This window comes from Cricetulus griseus, chromosome 2 (genome assembly GCF_003668045.3).
Source record: "Cricetulus griseus strain 17A/GY chromosome 2, alternate assembly CriGri-PICRH-1.0, whole genome shotgun sequence".
Lineage (NCBI taxonomy): Eukaryota > Metazoa > Chordata > Mammalia > Rodentia > Cricetidae > Cricetulus > Cricetulus griseus.
Window position 1 is genome coordinate 165930287 of NC_048595.1, and position 27715 is coordinate 165958001.

Genomic DNA, 27715 nt, shown 5'->3' on the forward strand with positions numbered 1-27715 from the left:
GATGGGGTAGGGGGTAGGTGGGGGTGGGGAGGAGGGATGGGGGTGAGGGGAGGGAGAGGGAGAAGGGACTTACATGTGAAACAAACTTGTTCCCTAACTTGAACTAATAATAAAAAAAAGAATAGCAAAACAAATGTTGCAAAAGCCTGTCAGCACCGAACAAATTAAATAACTATATTAGAATCCTTTCTTCGTGGATTTATTTACTTAGAAACTATTTCATATCAATCAGTATGGCCTGGAATTCACATTGTAGCTGAGGATGGCTCTGAAATTTTGTACCCCAGCTCTATGTCTGTTTTACTTGGTGCTGGAGATTAAACCCAGGGCTCAAGCACAGGAGGCCAGTACTGTACCAAGTGACAGACCAGCCCAGTTGCTGCATAATACTAGGGTGCATTGTAAAAAGAATAAGTCAGATCTCTGCCTACTGTCCAAGGAAACAGAGAAGCTGTAGCAAGTGGAAAATATCCAGGTGCATAAGAAACTTCTTATATTGCAATTCAGCCTCTATGCATTTTTTAAAAGCAAAATAAACTGGGGCTGGAGGGACCACTCAGCTGTCAAGAGTACTACCTGTTCTTCCATCTTGGGTGGCACCCGACTTCCTGTAACACAAGTTCCAAGTGTTTTAATGCCTTCTCTGGCCTCCCCCTGGCACCTGCACACATATGGAGCACGTACATAAATAAAAATAAATCTTCTTTTAAAAAAGATAAGCTGAAGTGACTTTTTTCTCTTGAAAAGATATTAAAGAAATCATTAATAAGAACCTCCTAGGGGGAGCTGGAGAGATGGCTCAGAGGTTAAGAGCTCTGGCTGCTCTTCCAGAGGTCCTGAGTTCAATTCCCAGCAATCACATGGTGGCTCACAACCATCCGTTATGAGATCTGGTGCCCTCTTCTGGTGTGCAGATATACATGGAAGCAGAATGCTTCCAAACAAGTGAAGGAAGCTCTTGAAACAGTTCAAAGCATGAAAGCTGAATTAGACACAATAAAGAAAACACAGAATGAGGCAATGCTGGAAATGGAAAGACTGGATAAACGATCAGGAACTAAAGACGTGAGTATAAATAATAGAATACAAGAGACAGAAGAGAGAATCTCAACTATTGAAGACTCGCTAGAGGACATACATTCATCAACCAAAGAAAACCTCAAGTCCAACAAATCCCTAACACAAAATATCCAGGAAATATGGGACACCGTGAAAAGACCAAACCTAAGAATAATAGGTATAGAAGAAGGTGAAGAAACACTGCTCAAAGGTACAGAAAACATATTCAACAAAATCATAGAAGAAAACTTCCCCAACCTACAGAAGGATATGCCTATGAAAGTACAAGAAGCTTACAGGACGCCAAACAGACTGGACCACAAAAAGAAGTCCCCCCGACACATAATAATCAAAACTCCAAATCTACAGAATAAAGAGAAAATATTAAGAGCAGCAAAGGAAAAAGGCCAAGTAACATATAAAGGCAAACCAATTAGAATCACACCCGACTTCTCAATGGAAACTCTGAAAGCCAGAAGGTCTTAGATAGATACCCTACAAGCACTAAGGGAGCATGGTTGTCAACCCAGACTACTGTACCCAACAAAACTTTCAATCACTATAGATGGAGAAAACAAATTTAAACAATACATTTCCACAAATCCAGCACTACAGAAGGTTCTGGAAGGAAAACTCCAACCCAAGGAACATAACTACATCACAAAAACACAGGCAATAGATAATCTAATTTTACCAAACACAAAAAGAAGCAGGAGGGCTAAATCCACACACAATGACACCACCAACAATAAATCCAAAACAAACAAGAACCAACGAACAATGGACATTAATATCCCTAAATGTCAATGGTCTTAACTTACCCATAAAAAGATATAGGCTAACAGAATGGATACGAAGACAGAATCCATCCTTCTGCTGTTTACAAGAAACACACCTCAACTTCAAAGACAGGCAATACCTCAGAGTAAAAGGATGGGAAAAGATTTTCCAATCAAATGGGCTCAAGAAACAAGCTGGTGTAGCAATCCTAATATCTAACAAATTGGACTTTAAACTAAAATCAATCAAAAGAGATGAAGAAGGGCATTTCATACTCATCACAGGAAAAGTCCATCAAGATGAAATCTCAATCCTGAACATCTATGCCCCAAATATGAAGGCACCCACATTTGTGAAAGAAACATTACTAAAGCTCAAACCACACATAAAACCACACACACTTATAGTAGGAGACTTCAACACCCTCCTTACGCCACTAGACAGGACCACCAGACAGAAACTTAACAAAGAAACAAAGGATCTGAAAGAAGTTACGACCCAACTGGGGTTAACAGATATCTATAGAGCATTCCATCCAAACTCAAAAGAATATACCTTCTCAGCACCACATGGCACCTTCTCTAAAATTGACCACATAGTAGGCAACAAAGCAAACCTCCATAGTTACAAAAGAATTGAAATAACCCCCTGTATCTTATCAGACCACCATGCATTAAAGCTAGAATTCAGCAACAATACAAATGGCAGAAAACCTGCAAACTTTTGGAAAATGAATAACACCCAATTGCACCATTCCTGGGTTGAGGAAGAAATAAAAAAAACAAATTAAAGACTTCCTAGAATCTAATGAGAATGCAGACACAACATACCCAAACTTATGGGACACTCTGAAAGCAGTGCTAAGAGGGAAGTTCATAGCACTAAGTGCCCACATGAAGAAACTGGAGAAAAGTCACACTAGAGAATTGACAGAACAACTGAAAGCACTAGAGCAAAAAGAAGCAAACTCACCAAGGAGGAGTAGATGCCAGGAAATAATCAACCTGAGAGCTGAAATCAATAAAGTAGAAACTAGGAAAACATTACAAAGAATCAATGAAACAAAGAGTTGGTTCTTTGAGAAGATCAACAAGATAGACAAACCTCTAGCCAAACTAACCAAAAGACAGAGAGAGAGCATGCTAATTAACAAAATCAGAAAGGAAAAGGGGGATATAACAACCGACACTGTGGAAATCCAGAGAATCTTCAGGTCATACTTTGAAAACCTGTACTCCACAAAATTCGAAAATCTAATGGAAATGGACAGTTTTCTGGATAAATATCACTTACCAAAATTAAACCAAGATCAGATAAACAGTTTAAATTGACCCATAACCCCTAATGAAATAGAAGCAGTCATCAAAAGCCTCCCAACCAAAAAAAGCCCAGGGCCAGATGGCTTCACTGCAGAATTCTACCAGAAATTCAAACAAGAGCTGATACCAGTACTCCTCAAACTGTTCCGCACAATAGAAGCAGATGGGATATTGCCAAACTCTTTCTACGAGGCTACAATCACTTTGAACCCAAGCCACACAAAGATAAGACTAAGAAAGTGAACTACAGACCGATATCCCTCATGCACATCGATGCTAAAATACTCAATAAAATATTGGCAAATCGAATCCAAGAACATATCAGAAAAATCATTCACCACGATCAAGTAGGCTTCATCCCAGGGATGCAAGGATGGTTTAACATACGAAAAAACATCAATGTAATCCACCATATAAACAAACTGAAAAAGAAAAACCACATGATCATCTCACTAGATGCTAAAAAAGCCTTTGACAAAATCCAACACCCCTTCATGATAAAGATCTTGGAGAGAACAGGAATAACAGGAACATATCTAAACATGATAAATGCAATATACACCAAACCAATAGCCAACATCAAACTAAATGGAGAGAAACTCAAAGCGTTTCCTCTAAAAACAGGAACAAGACAAGGCTGTCCACTCTCTCCATACCTCTTCAATATTGTACTTGAAGTACCAGCTAGAACAATAAGACAAGAACGGGATCAAAGGGATACAAATTGGAAAGGACGAAGTCAAACTTTCACTCTTTGCAGATGACATGATAGTCTACATAAGTGACCCGAAAAACTCTACCAGGAAACTCCTACAAGCTGATAAACACTTTCAGCAAGGTAGCAGGATACAAAATTAACTCAAAAAAAATCTGTAGCCCTACTGTATACAGATGATAAACTCAATGAGAAAGAAATCAGGGAAACATCACCTTTCACAATATCCACAAGCAACATAAAATATCTGGGGGTAACACTAACCAAAAAAGTGAAAGACCTGTACAATAAGAACTCTGAGACTTTAAAGAAAGAAATTAAAGAAGGTACCAGAAAATGGAAAGATCTCCCATGTTCTTGGAAAGGTAGAATTAACATAGTAAAAATGACAATCCTACCAAAAGCAATCTACAGATTCAACGCAATACCCATCAAAACCCCAACACAGTTTTTCACAGACATTGAAAGAACAATACTCAACTTTATATGGAAAAATAAAAAACCCAGGATAGCCAAAACAACTCTTTACAATAAAAGATCTTCTGGAGGCATCACCATCCCTGACTTCAAGCTCTACTATAGAGCCATAGTTCTGAAAACAGCTTGGTATTGGCACAAGAATAGACAGATAGACCAATGGAATCGAATTGAAGACCCAGATATTAACCCACATACCTACAAACACCTTATTTGTGACAAAGGTGCTAAATCTATACAATGGAAAAAAGCTAGGATCTTCAACAAATGGGGCTGGCACAATTGGATTCGGACATGCAGAAGATTGTAGATTGATCCATACCTGTCACCATGCACGAAACTTCAGTGCAAATGGATCAAAGATCTCTCCATAAATCCAGCCACACTGAATCTTCTAGAAGAGAAAGTGGGAATTACCCTTGAACAAATTGGCACAGGAGACTGATTCCTGAACATCACGCCAGGAGCACAGACACTGAGGTCTGCAATCAATAAATGGGACCTCCTGAAACTGAGAAACTTCTGTAAGGCAAAGGACACAGTCAGTAAGACAAATGACCACCCACAGAATGGGAAAAGATCTTCACCAACCCCACATCTGACAGAGGGCTGTTTTCCAAAATATACAAGGAGCTCAAGAAGCTAGCCACCGAAACACCAAACAATGAAATTAAAAAGTGGGGTGCAGAACTAAACAGAGATTTTTCAACAGAGGAATCTGAAATGGCTGAAAGACACTTAAGAAAGTGCTCAAAATCCTTGGCCATCAGAGAAATGCAACTCAAAACAACTCTGAGATAACCACCTCACACCTGTCAGAATGGCTAAAATCAAAAATACCAATGACAACCTATGATGGAGAGGATGCGGAGAAGAAGGAACACTCCTCCATTGCTGGTGGGAGTTTGAACTTGTAAGACCATTCTGGAAATCAGTATGGCGGTTGCTCAGAAAAATGGGAATCAATCTACCTCAAGATCCAGCCATTCCTCTCTTGGGTATATACCCAAATAGTGCATGTTCATACAACAAGGACATATGTTCAACCATGTTCATAGCAGCATTGTTTGTAATAGCCAGAACCTGGAAGCAACCTAGATGCCCCTCAACTGAAGAATGGATAGAGAAAATGTGGTACATTTATACAATGGAGTACTACTCAGCAGAAAAAAGCAATGGAATCTTGAAATTCACAGGCAAATGGATGGAACTAGAAGAAACCATCCTGAGTGAGGTAACCCAGTCACAAAAAGACAAACATGGTATGTACTCACTCATATATGAATTTTAGACATAGAGCAAAGGATTTACCAGCCTATAATCCTCTTCACCAAAGAAACTAGGAAACATGAAGGACTCTAAGGGATAAATAGACCCCAGGAATGGGAAGTGGCATGAACTCCCGAGCTAATTGAGAGCATGAGGGTAGGGGAGAGGGTGCTGCCACAATAAGAGCACAAGAAGAAGAGTAGAGGAGAGGACATGGAGGAGCAGAGACATTGAGTAGGGGGAAGAATAGAGGAGAGAGAGCAGGATGAGAGATACCATATCAGAGGGAGCCACTATAGCTCCGAGAAGAGATCTGGAACTAGGGAGATCTCCAGAGACCTACAAGGATGACACGACAGTCCGGGCAGTGGAGGAGAGGAGAGGCTAGAAGCCCTTCCCCTAGAATGAGATTGATGACTACTCTCTATGCTATCCTAGAGCCCTCATACAGTGGCTGATGGAAGCAGAGACAGACATCCACAGAAATACACTGAGCTGAAATCTGGAACCTAGTTGAAGAGAGGGAGGAATGAAGATCAAAGGGGTCTGTACCAGGTTGGAGAAACCCACAGAAACAGTAGGCCTGAAAAACGAAAGCATATCGACCCCAGACGCTGTCTGGGAAGCTAGTGCTGGACTGATCCAGCCCCCTGATCATGGATGCCAATGGGGAGGCCCCTGCACTCCGGGGAGCCTCCGGAGGTGGACTGGCGTTTTTCCCTGGTGTGTGTGTGGGGGGGGCACTTTGAGAGCCCATGCCACGTGAAGGGATGCGCTCTGTCTCTGGACACATGGGGAGGGGCTCAGGCCCAGCACAGGAAGATTTGGTGGACTTTGTGGAGCCCCTGTTGGGGGCCCTACTCTGCCTGGGGAGTGGTGGGTGTATGGGGTGGGGGGGTAGGTTGGAGGTGGGGGGAGGGATGGGGGTGAGGGGAGGGAGAGGGAGAGGGGACTTACATGTGAAACAAGCCTGTTCCCTAATTTGAATTAATAATAAAAAAATTTTTTTAAAAAGTAGTTATCGGCACTGCGGCCTTTCTCTTTCTCTTCCTGTCCCAGGTGCTTCGGGAGCCACCAGATACCGTTCATACATGGCCAAGTCCAAGAACCACACTACACACAGTCAGTTTGAGAAATGGCACAGAAATGGCATCAAGAAACCCCGACCACAAAGATATGAATCTCTTAAGGGGTTGACCCAAAGTTCCTAAGGAACATGCACTTCGCCAAGAAACACAAGAAAGGCCTGAAGAAGATGCAGGCAAACAATGCGAAGGCCATGAGCGCTCACGCAGAAGCCATCAAGGACCTTGTGAAGCCCAAGATGGTGAAGCCCAAGATGCCAAAGGGCCTCAGCCGCCTTGCTTTCATCGCTCACCCCAAGCTTGGGAAGTGGATTAGAAGCTACATGGCCAAGGGTCACAGGCTCTGCTAACCAAAGCCCAAGGTTCAAACCAAGGCAGAGGCCTTGTCTCCAGCTATGGCCCAGGCTTCAGCTCCAGTTCAGGCTCCCAAAGGTGCCCAGGCACCTGTGAAGGCGCCACAGAAAAGTTTTCTGCCACTGTGAAGACAGGTGGACTGGTGTGACACACCTACACACTATCTGCAGGTGAGCGTGCCCTATGCTGTTTTTACAAATAAACTTGAGGCAAGAACTGTTTTTTTAAAAAAGTAGTTATTATTTTTATTTTTAAATAATAAAGATTATTAGAGTAAAAAATGACAGATCAGATCTTTTTTTCCCTTATATCTTTTAGCATAAAAATAAAAGCTATCGGGCACTTTTTCATTATTCTGTAATTCCCCCAGCAGAATACACTATAAAAAGAAAAAAAGATGGCACAGTTCTGAGCAGTGAAGGGGAGACTGATCTCTTTTCATTTGCCCCTTGATGCAGGCTTCTGGAAACAGAGTTGCCATGTGACCTACAATCACACATTTATTGCAGGAAAGGCGTATCATGAGGCGCATTCATATCTCGTGGACTCAGACCTAGCTGAGCGTAAGCCGCGCACAAGTGGACCTACCCACCACTGGACAGGCCAGTCACTCACTGTCCACTTCCCCCTCACGAGCTGAGTGAGTGTGGGGGAGGGGGACAGCTGTCCTCCTCCCTTGTGACTGTCCCTAGAGGAAGGAGATTTCTAGCTATGTGATCCAGAAGTTTAAACCACTATTGGAATAAAAGGAAAGGTGAATTCATTATTACAAATTCTATGCCCCAAATGCACTCCTCCAAATGAATATTTATTCAGGGTACATACATGATATTGAGAGAGAGAGAGAGAGAGAGAGAGAGAGAGAGAGAGAGAGAGAGAGAGAGATCCAGGTAGTGGTGGCACACATCTTTAATCCCAGCATTCAGAAGGCAGAGGAAGCCGGATCTCTGTGAGTTCGAGGCCAGCCTGGTTTACAAGGCTACACAGAGAAACCTTTTCTCAAATAAAACCAAAAAAAAAAAAAAGTGGGTAAGAAAAGGACTTTCTTTGATGAGCAAAAATTACATTTAATTAAGTAACCTAGCAACCCCAAATCTAACAACAGAGCGATATATATATTATATATATATGTATATATATATGTATATATATGTATATATATATGATGTTTTTTAAAGAGGAAATATTTGTGTTGCACAACATTTAATTTTTTTTTCCTTTCAGTGGTTAGGAGCACATACAATACTGCTCTTACAGAGGACGCCAGTTCAGTGCCCAGCACAGTCACAAGTGGCTCACCACAGCCTGAGACTCCACCTTCAGGAGGTCCTCTTCTGCCCTCTCTAGGCACGTGTGCTCAGGTGTGCACAAGCACGCTCACATACACATACTCACACACCTAAAAAATAATAAAATTAATCCTTAGAATTATTTTCCTTTCCAGAATGAATGTTTGTTATAAAAACAGAAAAGTTTTCTTCTTTGAATTATGCATTTTGTGGCATGAATTTGTTCCAGTGTCAAAGCACCAGACCTCGACTTTGACTGCAAACTATAAAGAGTTTGGTGTAGGCTACATACATTCCATTCTTGTACACACTACAAAAGAGGTTTTACTGACCTCTTTCTGGGGCAAGCTCTTCTCTCTGCACACCAGAACAACAAATATTTCTATCTGTAGAATTTCTGTTGGCAGACTGGTTATTTAGAGTATTTATTTGCTTATCTTTGCTGGACTGCCCTGACTATATTATTAAACAAGTATTGATTTACTCATTAAACTTTCATCGGGAATCTTTTAGGTCCCTGGGTCTAAGCCCAGTACTAGAGCCCAGGGAAAATAAAGATAAATATAAGATTATAAATTACATGGTTCCATCCTTAAAAGACTTAGACTTTTCTGTCCAATGTTCACTCTGCTGTTTGCTCTATACTCTGAGCCAGGACTATCAAGAGGTAAGAGATTAGGAAGGCATTTTGCCCTTAGGTTTCTACAGGGTATGCCGGACAGTCAGCCTGAACTCCAGGGCTCCAGTTTCAGTTTGGACCTAGTTCTGAATACAATAATTTCACTGACAGAAAGATCTTTTAGTGTCATTTTACATAAGATAATTCCAAGTGGTTGTGTGCCCTGAATAGAATTCTCTAGGCATTAAGTAGCAGAAGTAGGACCTAAACCTACGACACAGGTTCTTAGCTTCATTACAGTTCTCCAGAGACACAGAACTGAGAGGCATGTTATAAAAGGGGGATGCTTCCAGAATCCTTGCAGGAAACAAACTCCATGGATGTCCGAGTCCCTTGTCTACATATAACGTACCCACCACCTCCCATATATCTGAAGTCATCTCTAAATGACTTATAATGCTTAGCACAGTATAACTGTTTTATAAATGGTTTGTTACATTGTATTAGAGAATGATGTCCAGTACTGGCACATTTTCCCTTCAATAATTTCAATCCATAATTAATTGAACATACATTTGCAAAACCCTATCTGTAAGTGATGAGGAAGACAGGTTAAACTACACAGAAAAGGAGAGAGAGCTTAAGAAATTGGTCCACAAAGTTGAAAATTGGCAAGCCCAAAGCTCCTGTGATTAGCCCACTGGCTGGAGGCTGAGAGCTAAGATCTCAGGCCTTGACCTGGGATCAAGGACTTTGGCTGGCAGAATTTCGTCTTGCACAGGGGAAGTCACTCTTTGCTTCTTTGTTCTGTTCAGACCCTCTGCTGACCAGTGAGATGTTTATATTACTAATGAGGATAGTCTGAGGGACTCAAAGCCCAACCAATTTAAACTCATCCCAAAGTACCTCCACAGAAACAACCAGCCAGATGACAAGCCAGCCCGATGGCTGGGGGTGGGATGGTAAAGATGCTCACTGCCATGCCTTGTGACCTGAGTTTAATCCCTAGAACCCACATGGTAGAAAGCAGAGAACTAATTCCCTCAAGATGTCTTCTGTGTCCCGTCATCTCCCTCCCCATCTACTTATACACTTACATCAAATAAATAAATGACTAAATGTAAAAAGAAAAGTTTGACCAGACCATTAGGCATCCTTGATCAGCCCAACTGACACATAAAATTAACTATCACCCTAAACAGGCAAAATATTTATATCCTGTAATTTAAGGGCAATTTTTTTGTTAACTTTTCTTCCTCTTTTGTGATCTAAGCCAATTCTTCTCCCAAAAGTTACTCTGATTCAGGTCAGTTATTATTTGAACATGAAATGCCCCCCTTCCCCAGGCTTCTGTACTGAAGGTCCAGCCCTTACCGCTATTTTGGGGTGTTTTGGCAATTTGAAGAAGCAGGATCGCTGGAGGAAGACGGTCCCTAGCAACTGGTCTTTGAGAGGTCTTCTGCCACACTATTCCTGGGGAAATGTGAGCAAACATCTCTTCACCCTGATAGGTACTAGCTGCAGACCAAGATAATGATACCACCAAAGTCCAGCTTGGATAACAAACAAGTTTACTGAGGTCCTAACAAGAGTATGTGATGGGGGGGGGGCGTGGGGAGGACGGACATAGACAACTTAAAAGCAGTTTCATCACCAAAAGCCCACCACAACATGGGTGGTGACCCACAAAGCTGGAACCCCATAGCTCTCTGCATAAGTTTCAGGCAGCTCCCAAGGTTGCAGAAATCGCTCCTCAAATATCCTCTAATAATGCCTTGTGGAGGGAAGGACCTTGGTAATCTGGTAAGTTTCAGGAACTTCCTAAAACTTGTGACTTGTTTACTTCTTAAATCATAAGGACCTTCCCTTTAGAACTTCCTGAGTCTTAATGGGCTTCCATCAAGAATGGAATGTTTCAGACAGGAAGAAATTACTATACAATAGGAACATCATGTCCTAGCACCCACTCACCCCTTTCCCGGATGCCATGAAGTGAAGAACTGCCTCTTCCATACACTCCTGCCACCATGAGCTCTCTGCTCTTACACACGGAAAGAAGTTATCCATGGATTGGGCTAACTCTGAAACTGAGAAAAAAATACATCATCCCTTCTTTTAAGTTGTTCTTGTGGGTATTTAGTCACAATGACACAAAGTAGACTAACAAAGGGGCCTTCCAAAATCCCTGCCAAAGTGTCTCTACCCAGCATGCTTCTTTTTTGGTCATCTTTCTGGAGCATAAAACCATGCTACTGTTTTTCTGTGGGAGCTTGTCATGAATGAAATAAACACACTGTAGATTATCATTGCAGCCTACCAGTGCCTGAACTCTTGGCTGTCTGGTACTGGATAATTTATGTCAACTTGGCATAGGCTGAAGTCTTCTGAGAGAAGATAACCTCAATTGAGAAAATGTCTCCATAAGATTGGGCTGTGTGCAAGCCTGTAGGGCATTTTCTTAATTAGTGATTGATGGGGGTGATCCATCCCATTATAGGTGGCATCCCTGGGCTGTGGTCCTGGGTTCTATAAGAAAGCAGACTGAGCAAGCCATGCGGAACAAGCCAATAAGCAGCAGCACTCCTCCATGGCCTCTGCATCAGCTCCTGCTTCTAGATTTTTGCTCTGTTTGAGTGTCTGCCCTGACTTCCTTTAAGGATGAGCAGTGATATGTTTCTTCCCCAAGTTGCTTTGACCATCATGTTTCTTCACAGCAACAGAAACCCCAACTAAGATGGCCCAGCCTACCAGAGTTCTAGTCTGGACACTTGGCTATCTGGTCAGCCCACACTCTACTCCACCCTGCTTCTCACAGCTGCAGGCACAGTTTTTCTCACATGCAGCTCTTTCTTCTCCTCCAAAAATGTCTGCCTTCCTGTCCATTTGTCATGGCCTAGATCAGGCAAAATATCTTTGTCCCTGATTAGCTAGCTTCCAGGTCTTGCTCAGACCTCACACTGAAAGGCTTTCCTGAGATCCACCTCTCTCCATGTACCTCACGCACATGTGGAAGCCTTTACCTCATCCAGCTTGCATAGCAACTATTCCACAGGAATCAGTCCCCCATTAGCTTTTCCTGGGCCCCATCTCAAGTCTGTGATGCCACCTCAGTGTTTGAGGCATGAAGGGCTTCTAATAATGGGTCCCCAATCCTGTGAACCCTCACAGTCTTCAGGACACTCTGAACTTGTTCCTCCCCTTTAACAGAGCAAGCACAGGTTTGAAGCATTCCTCAAACTTGAATTTAATCCGACAGAAGCAAAACAACCATTATAACACTTTGCTGGCTTAAGAAAACATGTTTTCTTCTTCCCAATAGCCAATTAAAGGTAAAAAAACAGCTTGCCAGGTGGTGCACACCTTTAATCCCAGCACTTGGGAGGCAGAGGCAGAGACAGGTGGATCTCTGTGAGTTTGAGGCCAGCTTGGTCTACAGATTGAGTCCCAGGACAGGCTCCAAAGCTATAGAGAAACCCTGTCTCAAAAAATAAAAAAAGAAAGAAAACAAAGGGGCTTTTCCCCCTCTACGGAGACCCTAATCAAATAGACAGTGTTAACCAGGAACAGCACCAAACTTGAATGTTCGGTATAGGTGCTGGAGAGATGCCTGGAAACACAGAGTGTGGCTACAAGGCCTGATAAAGAGGCAAGAGGGACACAGTGTTCAGTGGGCAAGCTTCTGGAAGGGTATAAAGATCAACACCCTTTAATGCCAACAGGCTTTTTTAAAATTAAGTAACCGGCAGTTGTGTTTTTTAAAGCAAATATGGATGAAGAGTCATCGTCTTCTAGTTTGTTTTTAAGGTTTGAGCTTGGGGATTTCTATGGATCTGAATAAATTTATGAATGAGTCTCAGTTCCAGGATTCTGGAGACACACTGCTCATGTGTGTAAGTCTTTGGGAAGACTGCTCAGCTGTCAGGCCTTCTCTCTGTCTTCAATACCAGGCAGAAAGATTTGCAAAACTTCCATAGTCTTCTCTAGGGCATGTGTTTCTTTGAAATGTCTTTTGTTTGGTATGGGTTGAGTAAACCATAATGAGATACTATTTATTGAATGTGTGTTTTGGATACAATGTGGGTTACACATACAGGGATGCAAATAGATGAAAGAGGACAATGTTGCCCTTAAGAAATGCCTGGGTAGGGCTGGCAAGATGGTTCAGCAGGTAAAGGCGCTTGTCCTGCAAGCCTGATGACCTAAGTTCAACCCCCAGGACTCACCTCGTGGAATGAGAGAGTTCTCTCCTTCAAGTTCCCGCAAGTTGTTCCCAGATCTCCACATCTCCACCTGTGTGCACCCCAACCCCACTAAATAAACAAACAATATTTCTGAAAAGAGTGTCCCCAGTTCAATTCTCCAAACTCTGCACCATACTCACAGATCAAAAGAATTTGGAAAAAAAATGCATTTGCAATGAACATGTGATGACTTTCTTATCATTGTTCCTTAAGGGACACAAGTAGTATGACAACTATTTATATTCCATTTAATTTGTACAAGTTACCAGAAGTCATCTAGAAAAGGCCTAAAGTTTACTAGAGAACGTGAAATGCATTTCGTCCCATAGACTTGAGTATCCAGGATATGAGTGCTATGGTGGTTTGAATGAAAATGGCCCCCAAAGGGAGGGACACTATTAGGGGGTGTGGCCTTGTTGGAGTAAGTGTTATAGACAGTGGACTTCCTGCTGCCTTCTGGTCAAGATGCAGCACTCTCAGCTCCACCATGTCTGCTGCATACCATCATGTTCCCTGCCATGAAACCTCTGAACTGTAAGCCACCCCAATTAAATGTTTTCTTAATAAGAGTGTCTCTTCACAGCAATAAAAACCTAACTAAGACAGAAGTGATTAGGACATGTGGCCTTCTTGGAGAAAGTGTGTCACTGGGGGTGAGCTTTAAGGTTTAAAAAGCCCAACAGGCCCAGTGTCTCTCTCATTCTCTCTCCCTCCCTCCCTTCTGCTTGTGAATCAGATGTAAGATACTGTTGCCAGTATCTTATGCTTGGATTTGTAATAAGCATAAGGACAGCTTCTATTGATAGAGGATGCAAAGTGCATGGGACCTCTTTCATGAGGATGGGCTTTATAAACAAAGACAAAGCTCAGGATTTGGGAGGTAGGGGTGAGGACTCAGGAAGGCTGGCTCCATGGAATATCAAAAAGATCATGGGGTTGTTAGGCAACATCCACTCCAACCTTCCAGATGATCAGGCATTAGTCCTTTTCTTCCTTTGAAGGCCTGTGTGTTTAACAGTTCTGGTTCCTCCGATGCTTTCCCTAAGCTGTGCCTCCACAATATATGAGAAATGTAATATTTCTGAATGGATCTTATTTACCTTAATATGATAATCTACAGTCTCATCCAGCTTCCTGAAAATCACGTAATTTCATTCTTCATTGTGGCTGAATAAAACTCCATTATGGAGGTGGGAGAGATGGCTCAGCTAATTAAGAACACTTGCTGTTCTTGAATAGGATTTGAGGTTGGTTCCCTGCACCCACATCAGACAGCTCACAACCATCTGTGACAACAGCTTCTTGGTATCTACTCCTATTGCTTTCTCTGGCCACTGAGGGCATCTGCCCACATGTGACACACACACACAAATTAAAAAAAAAAAAACATTATGCATATAATCCATATTTTCCTTATCAAGTCACCTGTTAATGGACATCTATGCTGATTCCTAACTTAGCTGCGGCTCCAGTGCTTAAATAAACATGAATGTGGAAGTTCCTCTGTGCAAGGCTGAACCCTTTGGATATAGCCCAGCAGTAGTGTAGCTAGGTCATATTGCTGTCCTATTGTAGTGTTATGAGTGTTAGACCCCCGGAAAACTCAGGTATCCAGGGTCCCAGGCCACGACCACGGTCACCCCAATCACCAGGCGGATTCGAGAGGTTGCTGCAAACTGCATGAGGCTTTATTGTAATTTAACGAGCTAACCCCATGTTAGCTCGGGTCTTTCATCCACCCGCCATGGCGGATGGCTAGCAAAGACAACTCCTAGGGCTTCCCAAGAGATCTTGTAGGGCAGCATAAGGGGAGTGTCTAGGGGTACGCACAGGCTCACTATTGGTGTGCCTCCAGCCTTGGAGGGCTTCCCCTGTGTTGATTGGCCAACTGGTTGTTATGGCCCATAGGCCCTCCCAGGGTGGTTGCTATGCTTTGTGCGTCATTGCTGTGTGCTTGTCCGTAAAGCACACCCACGGTCGTAAAGCATAGCACCACCAGCTAACTTCTGATTGGTTCCTTGTCACGAGGCAGACATTTGACTTTCTAGTGTCTAGGACAAGGTCAGTCAAGCCGTTCGGCCGTTATGGCTGCCAAAAGGGGAGCTGGTCCCTTCATGAGGACCCTCTATATTGAGTCTCAGTAACTGCAGTAACTTGCATTCCTACCAAGTGTCATATGGATTCCTTTACCCCTCTGTTCTTGTCAGCATTGACTGCTTTCTTGATGAGCAAAACAGAATAGAAGATACTCTGATGGATATAATTCAATGCAGGTGCAGTCTCAGCTACTCGGGGGCTGTGAGGATCACATGAGCCCAGAAGTTCAAAGCCAACCTGGATAGCATAGTATAACTCTGTCTCTTAAGAAAGAAGAAAATAACAGAATGTGCTTTACCTAGTGAGGTAAAAATTGTTTCTTGAAATTTCTATTGCAAGTTTGCATGTGTGTATTGTGTTTCCAGTTAACATAAAATAGATTTCTTACAGTCAAAAAATTAAGAAACTTATTGAAATGTTAAAGTAGTAGGGTAACCCACAAATTACACAGTTTTGTGTGCCCATCAAAACTTTTAAAAAAAATTAAGCCTCTGTACTAAATGTGAATTCCCACAAAGGCGCTCATTAGCTACCTGGCAAATATTTGTGGGATTGAATTGATTTGTTTGTGTGTTTGCAAATTTACTTAATAAACACTAAGATTGCATCGGTGGTATTGACCCTGGCATCTTTTATTTAAGTTTATTATAAAGGAAAGATACCCACAGGCTGTCAACAGTTAATGGAAGTCAGTAAGGGTTCTTTTGCAGAGACAAATCATCCTGTTTACCAGGACTGCTTCATAATCTTTAATCCACCTTCAGCCCTACCTGCTTTAGGGAATGGAGCCTGAGGTTTCCATACAGGTGTCTTAAAAAAAAAAAAAAAAAAAAAAAAAAAAAAACAGCCCAAGAGAGCATAAGGTGCAATGATGGGTCATCAGCGAATACAGTCTCTCATTTCCTCATTCAGATCTTTCCTCACAGCATGTGTGCACTGTGTCCTATATTCCTCATGGATGACATCATAGGTCCTGACCCCCAGTTGTTCTGAGCTTGAGTGCTGAGCATTTTTCTTTGTAATGTCCTTCCACGAGGCTGCACCTCACTACCTAGTACCCAGTACCTGGTTCCTAGCAAGTCCTTGAGGCATATTCTTTCCACCAGGGGACACAGCTTCCTGTTGTCCTGAGTCACCATAGTGTTTCATTTTGTTTGCTTTTTCTTTTTTTTTCTTTTCTTTTCTTTTTTTTTTTTTTTTTAAACAATAAGGTAACTGAAGCTGGCCTGGAGCTTATGAAGTAGCCCAGCTTGGCTTGGAACTCGAGGCAACCCTCTTGTCTTAGCTTCCCAAATGCTGACATTACACAGGTGTGTGTCACCATGTCCTAACATTACCACTGATCTCAGTGCTCAAGATGGACCCCAAAGATCTTACGCTGTACCCTGGGAAACTTCAGCTTGCTGGGCCCAGGACATCCCCACAGCTCCCTTTATTATCTACTAATCCTCTCTCCTGCAGAGTTCTCTACCTGGCTGCCTAAGTGGGGACAGGTCTATCAGTCAAAGAATGCAGTAATGACTAAACCTCATCTTTGCCCTGCTGGTGAGGCTTTGAAGCCTCACCACAGTAGGTGGTGAAGCCACCTACTGTGAGGCTTTGAAGGTGTTGAGGGTGAGGAGGGCAAAGCCCTCTTCCTGTCTCAGTCTCCCTCCTCCAAAGGAACCCTCCCTTTAACAAGGAACCAGTGTCACCAGGGTTCCCAGCCTCCTCTATCGCATGCCATTGTTTCCAGAAGTTCTTTATGTGTCTCTGCCCCTCTACTGAAGGGTGGGTAAGTTGTACTGTCTAAACACTGCAGCCCTGAAGCCACACTGTGGAAGCCCAGGCTGGACCAGGCATGCTCCTGCCCCTTCTAGAGCATTCTTAAGCAAACAGACAGACTTAAAACTTACACCAAAAGTGGCTGACATTTTGAAAGTTGTTTCCTCTGCTATGGGGTTGTTCTACCCTGCTCTATTTAGGGCATTTTCCGGGCTTTCTTAGCTTTTCTCCCCAATCAGACTCGGTCTTGGGATTGTACTCCTTCCTCCTCTGAGCCTAGATTTCTCTAGAACCTAGCAGACCCATGGATCACTACTAAGAAACCAGCTGCCTCTGTTGTCTGCCCTGGTCATGTATAGTTCATTCCAAGCCCAAGAAGTCACCCTTCAGGACTGAATTTCCCAGAGAAATGCAACAGTTCCTATATCCCCTTCCTCCATAGTGATGGCTCATCACTACGGGGTTCAGCCCTTCAAGAAGTTTCAGTGGGATGGACACTAGAGACCACTAGCTAGCTGGAGTTTACAAAGGGCTATGTCTGAGTACTCTTGACTACAGATCCAAACATCACACCCGCCATTGTTTGCGTCTCAGAGCTACTTCAGATTTCTAGAATTTCAGGGCAGACAGCTCAGGAGTGGTACAAATCAGCAATACTCTAAAAGAAACAGAATCACTCAGGCTCACCAAGGAGATAACAAGATCCCCTTCAGAAAAGGAGAGAAAGTCCTGGTCATTTATTGTGATGCAGAAGACTGGTCGCTTTGCAGAATTCTCTATCCTAATGAAAACCTCTACTCAGTGATGGGTATTTAGGCTGTTGCCCAGCTCTAAGCACTACAATAAAATAGTTTTTTTTAAATGTGCTGGGAAGTTGGGGGTGATGGCTGGAGAGATGCCTCAGAGGTTTAGAGCACTTACCACTTGCTCCTACTGAGGATTCTGATCCCTTACAGGTCCCATAACCCACAGCAGCTCACAATGGCTTATAAATCCAGTACCAGATAATTTACCATTCTCTGCTGTCCTTTTATGGTACATGCATGCAAGTGGTAGCTGTAAACTCATGCAGACACATGTACATACAAATAAAGATAGGATGGATGGATAGATAGATAGATAGATAGATAGATAGATAGATAGATAGATAGGAACAAATGAAGACTTAGTTTGCCCTTCTATGAAATAGGGACACCACCACAGCCTTCCTCATCAGCTATGAAGACTGGATGAGAACTGTACTAAGCACCAAGAGTCTATCACATAGGAAGTACTTAGTGAACATGAACTATTCCTATCATTGCTGTCCATTCTGAGAATTATTGGTGTAGGGAAAGTTAATTGAGAATAAGCCGAGTAATACAGAATTCAGCAATCTAGGTCCTAACTTCGAAGTGAATATAAAGATTATGTCATATGAACATTTCTTTGCTTGGCTACTTGAGAAACCATTAAATAACAAAGTAAACACACACTAAGAATATGGATTCCAGCCTGGGGGTGGTGGCTCATGCCTTTAATCCTAGCACTCAGGAGGCAGAGGCAGACGGATCTCTGTGAGTTCAAGGCCAGCCTGATCTACAGAGCTAGTTCTAGGATAGTTAGGGCTGTTACACAGAGAAACCCTGTCTCAAAGGAGAAAAAAAAAGAAAGAATAGGGACTCCAGAGTCAGATGTCTAAAATCTATTTCTTCTACTTCTGCCATTTGGAGAGATTCCTTAATCTCTCTGAAACTCAGCTTGCTCATGTCCAAAATGAGGATGACAAGTGATTGAATAGCAGGGCTGTCCTGAGAGCTAAACAAGCCCCTGTTGTCACTCTTATCCTCTGGCCCAGCGACAACATACACAAACAGTTCTTGGTCTACTCTCTGAGAACCCTTATCTCATGGACCATAGTAGCTCCCCACTATAGCAAACACCTCATAATTGAAATGAATCTACTTGTGTGTTATATTTGGCATCCTCTTACTATTACTCCAGCACCAAAACTGCCTGCCCTCTTCCATGTTCCCTGCCTTGACTGTCACAGATTAATCTTCTGGAACCATGAGCTCCAGATGAAATGCTTTCTTTCATATGTTGCCTGGTCATGATATTTTAGAAAAGAAATAAGACAGTTGCCTTGGTCATGGTACTTTATCACAGCAACAGAAAAAGAAATAAGGTACTTGATTGATTTGGAGTTTTGTATAAGATGTGAGATAAGAGTCCTGTTTCATTCTTCTACATGTAGCTACCCAGTTTGTCCAGAACCAATTTTTAAAGATTCTATATTTTCCAACATGCACTGTTGTCTTCTTTGTTAAAAAAAATCAGGTGGCTGTAAGCATGAGGGCTTATGTATGGGTCCTAAATTCTATTCCATTAGTCAATATTCCCATTTTCATCCCAGTACTATGCTGTTATTATTACTATAGCTCTATAGTACAACTTGAAATCTGCAATGATGACATCTTCAGCAGTTTTGTCGTTATTGTTCAGGGTTATTTTAGCTACCCTGGGTCTTTTGTGTTTCCATATAAAACTTAAGATTGGTTTGTCAATTTCTGTAAAGAGATATATTGGGATTTTTGTGGGGATTATATTTAATCTGTAATTTAGTTTTAGAAGGAAGGCCATTTTCACAATATTAATCTTGCCAATCCATGAGCATGAGAGATCTTTCCATCTTCATGTATCTTCAGTTTCTTTTTCAATGTCTTTCACTTGGTTGGATTTATCTCAATATATTTTTGAGGCAATTGTGAGAGGAATTGTTTGATGTCTTTGTTTGTTTGTTTGTGGTTTATGTAGAAGAAGGCTCCAGATTTTGTGTGTTAATTTTGTACCCTGCTACTTTGCTGACTTTATTTTTTATCATATATAGGAAATTTCTGGTGAAGCTGTGAGGAGTTAGCAGGAAACAGTCAGGGACGAGGTCATAGAGAAAGAGATAACATTCCCATGGAGCAACTGTACTGTAAAGAGAGATAAAACCCAGTCTTGCAGCTATGATACAACCTCACTCCCCTTTGTTATATTCTCATACCAAGGACTATCTAGGCCAAGGAGAGTGAGTAATGGGAAATAGGAGGAGGAGAGAGCCCAGGGTCCCTATAAAAAAGACCACTCAGAGGCCACTTGGTGGTCTAGCTCTGGAGACCCTACCTCTCACAAAGGGTGCTTTCTGGTTGCTTCCGGCAATGCTTCATTTTCTCTGAATCTTTACTCCATCATCTGTTCCTTTGTGTTTAGTTTTATGCTCCTCCTTAGAACAGTGATCCTTTAGCTCTAGCTTCCCTGCTACAGTAGACTCTCTAGAGTATCAATTATAAAGTAAGAATTCTTTGACTTCTTCCTTTCCTATTTGTATCCATTGTCTCCCTCACTTGTCTTATTGACAATCTTGTCCAACTGTGAATCCTGTAAGCCAGAAAAACGACCACCCTGGTAAGCCATGCCCACTGGTTCAATAGTGTCATGATGTCATGAGAGTAACCAACAACTTTCTGATTGGACTTCACCCTGCCTCACAGTTGAAACCCGTATCTGGCACCAATATTTGAGGTCAAGGACCTGTAACAAGACATGCCACAGGCTCTAGGGGAGAACTTAGTACTATCTTTTCCATTAATGACTTCTTGTTATACCTGGAGATTAGTGCATCTCTCAACCTTCATCAGAGAAGCTTCTTTTGTAGCAGCTGGTCATTAACACAGAGTCCCACAGCTGGGCAAGGGGCAGAGAACAGAAGACTGCAAAATGTGCAGAACTGTTTTCTAGGTACAGAAGGGTGGTTGCACATGTGAACTCATAGCAGTGTACATAAGACCTACTCAAGTGCAAGCCAGACAAAGTCTGAACATGAGAGGGGAAATGGGCACAAAGTTCACCCCTTGCTAAAGTGCTATTGGCAACTGATAGCTGCTGGGAGAGGAAGAGTCAGTTTCTTTAAAGGTGCAGTCCTTGCCACCAAGGACTTGACCATGTTCCATTGGATATCCAAGAGTAGGTGAGCAACACCATCTGTATTTAATAGGTTTAAGAAAAAGAAGAGGACACAAAGTTCATAGAGAAGGAGGGGGATCTAGGATGAGCTTTGGAGGGGGTAATATGAACAAAATACCCTGAACAAAATCTCAAAGAAATGGTGATGATGATGATGATGATGATGTTAATAGTAATAGATGGCTTGGTGGATACAATGTTTGCTATGCAAGCCTGATGGCTTGAGTTCAATCCTAGGAACTCTATTTCCAAAAGTTGTTCTCTTACCTTCATACATTCACCATAACAAAGTCACACATGTGTGTGCATACATATTGTGTATACACACACAATAATACAATAATGCTAGTAATAATAATAATAATAGAAAGAAAATGGGAGGGAGGAAAGGAGAGAGGGGGGAAGAGGAGAGACTTATTTTAAGGAAATAGCTCACATTATTGTTGATGGTCAAACAAAATCTGTTGGGTGAGTTTGCATGCTGGAGACCAAGAAAGAGCTGCAATTCAAATTCAAGTTTCTTCTTGCTCAAGGCAGGTTAGTGTTTATTCTATTCAACACTTCAGCTGGCTGGCTAAGATCCACTTATGTGGGAACCCTCCGGACTCAAATTGCACTGGTTAAACATGAAGCTCATAAAAAGACATTTTTACAGACTCGTCCCAAATAATGTTTGACCAAGTATCTAGATGCCCTCAGGCAGAGAAGTTGATTACATAACATTAGCCGTGATGGACCGCCATAACAAGCTACCAAAGACAGAGGGATTAAACAACAGAATGTTACCATCACAAGTGTAGACAGCCTGGTCATGGTGTCAGCAGGACTGGGTTAATCTAAAGCATCTCTCCTCAGCTTACAGGTGACCACTTTCTCCCCATGTCTTTCAATGGTCTATATCCATCTATGTCTGTGTCCCAATTTTCCATTTTTATAAAGATACCAGTCATGTCTGATTAGCACACACCCTGCCGACCTCATTGTAGTTTAGTTGCCTCTTTAGAGACCTATCTCTAAAACTCAGCTACACTCTGAAGGACGGAAGGGCTAGAGCTATATGAATTCCAGGGGAACACATTTCATATCATGCTGCTTATCATGACTATTATGCAATTTATTTGTTTAAATGAACAGTTCAATGAGATGGGAAGATCTGCAGCTATCTTCAAGACTGAAGCAACTGAGGCCCAGAAACTAGTTCAAGGCTATGCACCTAGAGTCCAATGGAAAAAAGACACATGGCTTTGGGGCAGGCAAACATAAGGAATCAGTTTATCAAAACTGGGACTTTATTTGCTTCAGGTATGCACACCCACCCCATTTCTTTTTGTAAAGATTTATTTATTTAATTTTATGTGCATATGTGTATACTTGAAGGTGAGTATGTATACCACATACGTGCAGATGAACTCAAAGGTCCAGATAGGGCATTGGCTACTCTGAAACTGGGGTACAGAGAGTTATGAACTGTCTCATTCTTATCTTCCAAGATCGCATAGAAGAGCTCACCAAGCATTGAACACCCGATGGCTTTTTTACACAAAGTAGAAACTATCCCCTTTCCCTTTAAGCCACTTAAAAAGAGACCTCAGACCTGCTGTCCTAGAGCACTGTTTGTGGCTTCTGCTCCCATGCAGTTATCTGTTTGCCTGTCTCTCTGTCTCTCTTTTTCTCTGTCTGTCTGTCTATCGGTCTTGAGAGAAGGCCTCGATGTGAAGCCCTGGCTGGCCTGAAATTTGCTAGGTAGATACAGACCAGACTGATCTTGAATTAACAGAAATCCACCTGCCTCTGCCTCCTGAGAGCCTCCACAACTAGCTCAGTTTTTGATCCCTTGATTCCAAGGCACTGGAGATCCCTTGTCCCAACCTGGGTCCCACAAGGAGAATTTGAGTTGAACTAGAAGTCACTTGCTCAGTTGTACTGAAGGGACCAGCCCCATTCCTCACCCCCCAACCCTCCTGCCCCATGTTGGCATCCATGACAGGTTAATATGTGCTCGCCTGACCTTGCTAGGCCTGCCCTGGTCACTAGGAGGTCAGATACCCTCCTCATGGCAAGGAACCAATCAGAAGTTAGCTAGCAGGGCTGTGCTTTACAGCTCTGGGTATACTTTATGGATAAGTGCACAATAGTGACGTGCAGAGCACAGCAACTTTGCTTTTGCATCGAAATGGGCCTCTTGGTGATTTTGGGGTTCAGAATTTGGGCACAACAGTACTTCATCTTGTTTTAAGTTCTAAGATAATAATTGAATACCCTGATGCATTGTCAAAATTATGTATTTTTGTTTTGTTGGCTTTTTGTTTTTTTAGAGACGGGTTTCTCTGTGAAGCTTTGGAGACTGTCCTGGAACTTACTCTGTAGATCAGGCTGGCCTTGAACTCACAGAGATCCACCTGCCTCTGACTCCCGAGTACTGAGATTAAAGGTGTGCATCGCCACTGCCTGGCAACATAGGTAAAATCATGATGTGTGGTTTTTCCCACACTTACTCATTTCCACCCTGGATCATCAGCACCTTGCAGTCTTAACTCCAGGCGGATGTGTGTGCTCAGCTAGTGAAGGATTACTCTGTTGCAGCTCTCTCCCAAGGCTTAACTCACAAGATAAATATCAAGAGGAAGAAAAGCCAAGATACTGTTCATAAATGCTGCATCATTACCCCCGTTTGGAAGAGACAAAACAGTTATTTCATGTATTTTATTTAAAAGGGCAATATGAAAAGTCAAGGTAAATTATGTAACGAGTTCTGTGGTTTGGAGATATAAAAACAAAGAGCAGGAAGAAGGGCTTCCTCTCTAGCCCAGCCCTGCTGTCCTTCTTCCCTTTCACTTACTTGCTAATGTGACCTCGGGCACAGCACCGAGAAGCTACTCTGCAGTTTGCCTTTTCCAAACAGAGCTGCATGGCTTGAACAGATGCTCATCCAGGACTCTTTCAGATTAAAGGAAACAGAAAAGTTATTCTTAGGTGGTGGACTCTCCCAAACACACATAAATGGTAAAAGACAAAAATTAACCAGGAACAAAGTTACTTGACAGTTTGGTGTGGCACAGTAGATGCTGGTAAAAAGGGAAGCTGGTTACTTTCAAGTACACTGATTGGTTTGGGTGTAACCTAATTTTCTAGATCTTTTATGAGTCTCACAGTTAGTAACAAGATCCTTCATTGTGATAAACATGGCTGTGTGTAGTTGTCTCTTCTTTAACTTTGGAAGAACCCTAACATTATAGGGTTGCAGAATTACATGGCAAACTCAGACTAGCCTGTGGTTTGGAAGGTAAATATAGCCCAATTACCAGAGCCAAATACCTACTGGTAAGAAAGGCTTACAGACACATACTTGGCTGTGTGAGTATTTTTCAGGCCCCAATTCTAGAATCAAGCTCAATATTTCTTGAGGCAAGATTTTACTATGTGCCCCTGACTGGCCTAGGACTTGCTGTGTATGAGCAAGGCTAACCTTGAGCTCAAAGAATTCCATCTGCTTCTGGCTCCTGAGAGCCACCACACTCAGCCCTATTGCTGATTCCTTAAGAGGCCAAGAAACTGGAAATCCCCTTACCATAAGATAATAATCGTCTACATATGGGGTGGGAGAGAGAAGAGATACAGAAAGACAGAAAGGTTTATACTAGAATATATAGTAATATAGCCTATTGACTTCTTCACATGTACTGATAATAATAAACTATATTTGTTTATACTACACATCTATGGTGGTTTGAGTAAGACTGGCCCCTATAGGCTCATATATTTGAATACTTAGTCATCAAGGAGTGACACTATTTGAGAAGGATTGGGAGATGTGGCCTTGTTAGAGTACATGTGTAACTTGGGGTGGACTTTGAGGTTTCAAAAGTCAACCTAGGTCCTGTGTCTTAACTAGGGGTTCTATTGCTGTAATGAAACACTATGACCAAAAAGCAAGTTGGAGAGGGTTTCTTTGGCTTATACTTCTATATCACTGTAGATCATCAAAGGAAATTCAGGACAGAAATTCAAGCTGGGCAGGAACCTCGAGGCAGGAGCTGATGCAGAGGCCATGAGGGAGTGCTGCTTACTGGCTTGCTCCACATGGCTTGCTCAACCTCCTAGATCTGAAGTTACAGATAGTTGTGAGCCACCATGTAAGTGCTGAGAACTGCGTCCAGGTCTTCTGGAAGACCAGCTAGTGCTCTTAACCACTGCATCATCTCTCTCGCTCAGTCTTACCTTATAATACAGTCATTCAAGTTTTCAAATTCAAGCAGCAAGCACATATTTTTTTTTGCCAGAATATAACACAAACTGTCTCTACCCCAGGCCCTGATAAAGCCCAGTTCCCCTCCAAAACCTCACAAATAAAGTCCTTATCATCTTTCCTTCTACTGACACTTTGGTCCACCACATACTCACCAGAATGGCCCACAAAGCTCTGCTTACAGAATTCTAAGACTTCTCTCACCCAAAGATCCAAACTCTTCCACATTCTTCTCATAGACAAGTTCCAAAGCCCATGACCCATATGGTCCAATTTATCGACATAGTGGTCCAATACCTCAGTGTTAGTTTTTGTATCAGTTACTTTTCTCACTGCTGTGGTGAAATTCCTAATAAAAGAGATTTCAGTAAGGAAGAGTTTTCTTTGGCTCATAGTTTTTGAGGGGATAAAGTCATCATGGCGGGTAAGGAAAGGCAGTGGGAGCATGAGGTGGCTGGACATATTGCATCTGCAGAGACAAAGCAGAGAGAGAGAGAGAGAGAGAGAGAGAGAGAGAGAGAGAGAGAGAGAGATGCTCATTTTTCTCATTTTATTCAGTCTAGGACTCCAGCCTCTGGATGGTGCCACCCACATTCAGGATGTGTCTTCCTGCCTTAGTAAAATCAACAGTGGTGTGTCTACTAGGTGATTCTAAATCCAGTCTAGTTGACAATGGAGATTCATCACACAGGTCTTAACACTAGGAAGAAAAGTCTCATAAATTCGGAATGTTCTAATCTCTCACCCTTCCTTCTATTCCTGTTCTCCTGTTTTAGACCTCTTTGTGGTTTTACTAGTCTAGAGCATGTCTATATCTTCTTAAGTGGTCATCTGTTCCCATATCACTCCAGAATGCCTCAGAGTTACATTTTCATCCTGTCACTGTTATCCATCTTATCCCCTAACAAACATCACATCAGGCAATTCCATCTTCTGAGTGTGAATCTGCCTGTTTAGTCTTACAATCTCTAGCTACATATTCCTTCTAATGGAATAAGTCCTAAGATTCTGAGTTTAACTTTTTATCCACAAATTATTTCCACCTTTTAGAACATTAGGAATGGGACTGGAGAAATGGCTTGGCAGTTAAAAACACATTCTGTTCTTACAGAGGACCCAATGTTGGTTCCCAGCATCCATGTCTAGTGGTCCACAACTGCCTGTTACTACAGCTGTAGGGAGGCCTTTGCAAGCACTGGTACCCATGTGCACACATACAGGTAATTCTTTAACGATAAAAAGAAGCCTTAAAAAAAAAGAACTGTATCTTCAAAGGCTGAGCTAAAAGGGACAGTTCTGTACAAGTCTTCTGTTGCAATGTGAATGTGAAAAGGCCCCTTTGGGCTTATGTTCTGAGTGCTTGCCCCGCCTCCCACACATGTTAGCACCGCTCAGGGAAGACTGTAGACCCTTTAGGTAGTATGACCTGACTAATGGAAGTAAGTCACTGGGGCTGGGCCACTCTGTTTCCTGCCCAATGTGAGCAGCTGCCACACTCTTGCAATGTTACATACTAAACAATCCCACAGTGCCTCCCCTGCTATTGTGAACTGCGACCTTCTGAAACCATGAGCCAAAATAAATGCCTTTAAGTTGTTTGACCACAGTGACTAATCCAGCTTCTTTGTTTCCTCAGCCTGAAAGGCTTAGGTGTTTCTCGTGAACTTCAGTGAGCTGCCCTTATAGTACTCGACACCTCTCTGTGTATCAGCAACTCATGTACACACCCTACCTAGCTCTTACAAATAGCAAACTCCACAAAATCGAGAAAATGGCTTGTGAACCCTTTTTAGGGTCCTCATAGTCTCTTATATTATGTGTGAATTCATTTATCCACTGGTGGTGAATTTATACATCATTTAAAAAACACAGTTAAAGTGCTTCGACTTCAGACTTTTAAAATTTAGGTATGTCTTGTCAAGAAATGGTGTTAATGATTTCTCATGTTATCGTCTTTCAGTCCAGAGGTTAATCTATGTGTAGATGAGCTGTAATTATCAGTCCAAGTGAATGGTATTCCAGATAACATGCAGGGGTTTCTTGGTATGTCCTGTGAGAACCAATTCTTTTGTCTTCCCTGGGAGTTAGGGGAGGAAAGGAATGCCAGAAGGTTAGGCAACACATTCAAGGTCTCAGCAAATGAAGGCAGAGATTAGATTACAGCTTGGCAAGGCTCAGGGAACGTTTGTGCTGGGCACTCCAAGTGAGTCATCCACGCAGGCGTGCTGACAAGTAGTGAAATCTGACCAGCATCCCACATAAGACGCTGAAGACAGGTCCCTGTGGGCAGATGATTGTCCTGAAACCCTTGGGTGACAAGAATTGGGAGTTCATCGGATCTCTCCTTGAGGAGTCAGTCAGGCTGTGAGCTCTGGCCTTAACCCAGGAGAGGGGAGGCAGACAGGGAGTGC

The 27715-nt window shown here is 42.4% G+C and overlaps 1 pseudogene; it reads left to right on the forward strand.

Moving 5' to 3' along the window:
• Positions 1-6710: 6710 nt before the first annotated feature.
• LOC113833671 lies at positions 6711-7186 on the forward strand (annotated as a pseudogene).
• The last annotated feature ends 20529 nt before the right edge of the window (positions 7187-27715 follow it).